Below are 6000 nucleotides of genomic sequence, written 5' to 3'. Positions count from 1 at the left end.
TTTGTTACAAAAGTGAGATTGATTAATTTTAAACAAACATATAATTAAACAAAGTTATAATATTACACGACTTTGCAAAAAAAGTGGCAACATAATAACATACAAATATATTTGTAATAGTTCATGATGATGTTGCTTCAGTGAGGTATCGTTGTAATGTATTGAAACGATATTGTATTGGCATCCTATTAGACGTCTTGTATGGGATGGATGCGAAGATAAAAAGTTGAAGCACCGTCTGAATAAATTCTGATTGTCAATGTTCATAGTCCGTAATAAGTTTTCAATTTCTTCTATAGTTGGATTAGATGATTGAATCCTAGCATTTACCAGGGATATTCGATACTCCATGGCCTGTGTATGTCGTTCAAGAGCAGCACATAGTCTTCTTGATTGATTAATTTGATTTTGCAGTTCATCAATGATTCGAGAATCCATCTAATTTGCATATCATTAAGTTGACAATAAATAAAAATAGCAAAGTTGATGTGAAAGATAATAACATTGAAAAATATGTAATGCAATATTTCAAACACATAAATCAATTTAAGAAATAAAAAGTCATGTAATAGATTATCGGAATAATAATGAACTTAATCATCTAAATGGTGAAGAATCAAGTTAACATTCTAATTGAGGTGAGCAAATTGGTGGTTCATGTCGAGGGAAAGGTTTGCCAAGTTATCTTCAATACGTTGAACCTGCATCTGCATTTGTTCCATACCTTGTATTCTATGCAAGTCTTGTACCCCTTCCCACATTTGACTCATCATATTAGGATTTGAAAGAGGTGGAGGAGGTTGCACAGGGTTGTCATGATGGTGTGGTTGCTCTTCTTCTTCATCATCATTGACATTGTGTTGTCAAACACCGTTGACATTAACAATATTCAACCTCTTCAAAGAATTAATTGAAAATGATGTTGGTTCCCAATATGAGTGCTGGCATCGACATCAACATGTACTCCAATATATTGCATGATTTGGGTGATAAGAACACCATATGGTAGGGGTGTGTCATTGGTCTTGCATTTAAGCATATGCTACATGATGTGATGAGGCCAATTGACTCATCATATTAGGATTTGAAAGAGGTGGAGGAGGTTGCATAGGGTTGTCATGATGGTGTGCTTGCTCTTCTTCTTCATCGTCACCGACATCGTGTTGTTAAACACCGTTGACATTAACAATATTCAACCTCTTCAAAGAATTAATTGAAAAATGATGTCAGTTCCCAATATGAGTGCTGGCATCGACATCAACATGTACTCCACAATATTGCATGATTTGGGTGATTAGTACACCATATGGTAGGGGTGTGTCATTGGCCTTGCATTTAAACATATGCTGCATGATGTGATGAGGCCAATTGATAGCTATATTATTTTTAAGCACCCATAACATAAAGATATCCTCCTACAATAACCTTGCAAAGAAGTTTGAATCATAAGAAGGAACCACTTCGCTGCCCTCATGCACCACAATCCCCCACTTTCACCTCTTTCGTACCAATGCAACACACAACCATTTCTTTCGTACCAATGCAACGCACAACCACCTCTTTCGTACCAATGCAAGTGAATAAAAACTGCTTAACATACGAAACAGTGGAACTCATAATAATTTCCTTTCATTATGAACAAACAAAACAAAAGACCAATTTACACACATACAACACAACAATCACTTACTCGAATCACAATAAACAAGGATAACTTTGCAAAGAGTCCATGATATTCACGAAGGCATCAAACTCCTCTCAATCTCCAACTCCACTGCACGTCATAACCTGCAACATTATAATCGCTTGTTATATCATTTTTCAGAAACAACAACGTTCATGGTGACCTCATCAACGTCCACCACCTTAACATCGTTGTCTTCTTTGAGAACAGCTCCACCAGCGACCACATTCGTCTTCAACAACTTCACCAGCTAACCAAGCCCCCAGTTTTGCTTCGTAAAACTTGCAACACAATGAAAACGTTAGAGGTGATGACTTACAACGAACTCCTTCCACTGCCATGGCCGGATCAATTCTCCGCCTCCTGCATGCACTGCTTCATGGACCTCTAGATGTCAATCAAGGTTCTGACCAGAGGACTCAACATCAACCATGTTATATATCAGATCACCCAATGGACGAAGCATGGAAGAACGATCAAACTTGGTGTTGCACAATAACACAGCTCGTAACCAAATCCGCCTCTAGACCACGCTCACCCAAAAACCTGTAACCGAATACAACCTCCAAGAACTGAATACACCATCCACCATTCCTATAACTTTGCAGCGTAACCGAATACGCAGTCCCCGTAACCGAATACACTCATTCCAAATTTTTTTCTGATAAATGGAATCAGATACAGTGTCTGGAACCGAATCTTCAATCTTCGTCTTCAACCTTTGCTTTTCCATCTTCATCTGCTCTTCGTGCTTCAACCTTTTGTTGCCCATCTTCAACGCATCTTCACCTTCTTCTAATGGTAACAACCAAGGTCCACGATCACCACACACCACTCTCCATTCGTGGTTGTGAGGTTTCAGAAAAAAAAAAAAAAATGATGACGTGGCGAGCCTCGAGCGCGCCACCTCAGCGACGCACGCTGGCAGTGGGAACGCACGCTGGCAATGGGAACGCGCGCTGGCAGTGTGAACGCACGCTGGCAATGGGAACGCGCACTGGCAATGGGAACGCGCGCTGGCAGTGTGAACGCACGCTGGCGAGGTGGAAAGACTCTGATAAATCCTCCACCCTCCACACGCTGCACCATTTTCGTTTCTGAATTCCCTCTTGCTTCTCTCTACGTTCGCTGCACCTTCTCTCTAAGGAACCACCGTTTCATCTCCTCCAATTCTGGGATCCGGCAGAGGAAGGACGAACGTCATCCAAGGCTTCCCGAAAAGCCGTTCGTTTCAGACTGAGCTGGTAAGCCTTTTCCCACTCTCTGGACGTTCGTTTTCCGCGTATGCAAAATCAATTCTGAGTTGTACGTTCGTTATTTTCTTAGAGTGGAGTGGTTTTGATTTTTGGTATTGGGGTTCGTCTGAATAGTGGATTAACGAGCATTGGTGATAAGGACTTGAGTGGAGAGCGTCTGTGTGCGTCTGTGAACGTTCGTTCATTTCCAGGTAAGGAAAGCTTATTTGATTTAATTCATGTGGTGTGCCTAGTATGAACGTTCGTTAATTTACTGCATGAAATTAATGGATGATTATGTTATTTATTGTTGACTGTTATCAAATCATTTAATGTTTAATATGGTATATATATTTCAATGTAATAAAAATATGTTAGAAATCTATATTAACTAAAAGATAAATTAAAGTTTTTATAATAAAAACTTTATTTTCCAAATTAATTTTATAAAATGAAATTAAATTTTAAATTTACTTCAAAATAATATTTTGATCGTTTATAGAAATAAAATGAAGTAAAGAATTAAAAAACAATAATATATTTAATGCATATAGAACAAATAGAAAAAAATAAACAACCATAGACATAGTGAAGTAAAATTAGAATAATTGATGAGAATAATGAAAAGGGTTAGTAGTTAAGGACAAAAAGCGCCGCCCTTGCCATTATCATTTCTCTTGTTTTTATAATTATCGTCCTTTAAGCATTTATTATCATATCATTGCTTTACCTTTTTCATTAATGTTCTTATCTCTTTCTTTTTTTATTTATTATTTATTCAATTTTACGATTTTTGATTTGCACCGAGTCATGTCACTTTGAACAAATCCAATGGAATTCTTCTACTTTATTAATTTCTTCTATAAGAAACTTCTACATTTTTCTCCAACGTCATATCCTATTTTTATAGTAACTATATTGCTTGATATTGAATTAATTGCATTTCAACTAGTTAATCAGTCCACTCAACTATAATAAACAAGTAATGTTAGTTTAACCAGTCAAAATCATTGTTCTTTAATTCAACATAATGACAATAAAAACTAAGTTTAAATCAAATGTGAAATATTGACTATATATCTCTTCAAATATACAAACAACAAATCATAATAAATCATAAAACTTAACAAAACAAAGTTAATATATAGTTTAGCAATATCTTAAAAACTTACTAATACACGTTTAACGATACATGTTAATCGATAATTAAATTTCTTAATTAGAAAAACACTTTTAAATACTTTCTAATCATATTTTATATTTGATTTTTTTTATTTTAAAAAATTTGTGATAAAAACCTTTTGTTGTAAAAAGTTTCAGTATATTACCAAATGTTTTTCTTTGAATTTAGGACAAATTTAACCAAAATTTAGGGATGTTAATTGGATTGGGTTACTCATAATTTAATCTAATCGAATTAGGTTGAATTTTATTTATAATTTGATAGAACCCAAACTAACTCACTTTTATATAAATTAGATGAAGAATTTTATGTACAAACTAAAAACTCTTACCCTTATATTTGTATTAGAAATAAATTATTTTATATAATTATTTTTGTATCTTAAATTAATTTGTCATTTTTTCAAGAATTAAAAAGTTGATTAATTTAAATTGGATTCCAGAAAGTTCTATTTTAAAAGTAGTTTGACAGAAAGGATGACGAGAATGTCCTGTTAATTAGGGCACCGCGAGAACGAAATAGCCACGTCACCCACTTTCCACCCTTCCAAGATTTTGGTATTTAATCCCAAACATAAAATATAATAATCTAATTTCTAATTTTTATAAATTTCATAAATTTGTCAGTGTGTTACTTACAAATAAAACTAATTTTTAATATGTTAGAAAAAAAATATCTGTTTAATCTTTGAGAAATTATCCGTTTTTTCAAAAGTACTATTTTAAGATATTTATAAATATATTAGATTGTAATTTAAACTATCAGATAAATTTATTTTATCCGGAATTTGAATTGTTTACACAGATTTATTTAATAATTGTTGAGAGAAGAAATTTTTTTGTAGAATATTTTTTAATATTCAAATTAGTAAAATATTAATTTTTTTAAATAAGATGAGAGTAAATATTTATGAAGTAAATATATTAATTATATTTATAAAATTAATATAAATACGAGCACCTGTTATATTGAAATAATACTTATTTAAAAAATAGAATAACAATATAATAAATAATAATAAAATAATAAATAATAACTCATATAATCTAAAAAAATATATGTTTAAATTAATTTTTAACGAAGAAGTTTAAATTTTTTTTATTAAACTATATTATTTAATATGTCTATTATTAGAAAATAAAATTTAAATAAATATAAACAACCGTTATCATTTACTCATAAGTCACTGTTGTTCATGGGCAACGACTTTAGGGTTATGCATCTAAGAAATTTGTGGCCAATAAAATTAGTGGTCATTAATAAAACAGCAATAAGTGTTGTATTGCAGAGTAACAGCTCACGTCACTTTTTCTTCAGTTTTCCTTCTTTATCTCTAATGTATTTATTTATTTATTTATATATAGATAATGAAACTTTAATCAATTTTTTCACAATATTTTAAAATTATTTATGTATCATTTTATAATCTAAAATTATTCTATTATAAAAATAATAAATCATAAATACTAACGTAAATCAATCATAAAATAACACGTAGATAATATTAAAATATTATGAAAAAATATTATCAAAATATTATTATCTTTATTTATAATAGATCACTCCAATTGAATGTCAAAATTCAAGAAAAAATTGAATGAAAAATATTTAATTCAATTTAATTTCAGATATAATTTCCAAATTGATTTAATCTAATATAAACCAAAGTTATATACATATACGTTAAAATTAATTTAATCTAATATAAATCAAAGTTATTTTAAATTACTATATCAAATTTCGTTTTTCCAATATTCAAATCAAATTGTATTTTCTTTATGAAATTAAATATTGTTGTTTTCAAAACTCAATCAAACCGACTGTATGGTCAACACCGCTATTTTTACCAACCAAAACTAATTAGTCAATACCTCTTCTTCTCTTTCATTATTTTATTT

Source organism: Vigna umbellata, chromosome 1 (assembly GCF_029865625.1).
Source record: "Vigna umbellata cultivar VRB3 chromosome 1, Vumbellata_1.0, whole genome shotgun sequence".
NCBI lineage: Eukaryota > Viridiplantae > Streptophyta > Magnoliopsida > Fabales > Fabaceae > Vigna > Vigna umbellata.
This window is presented reverse-complemented; position numbering follows the sequence as displayed.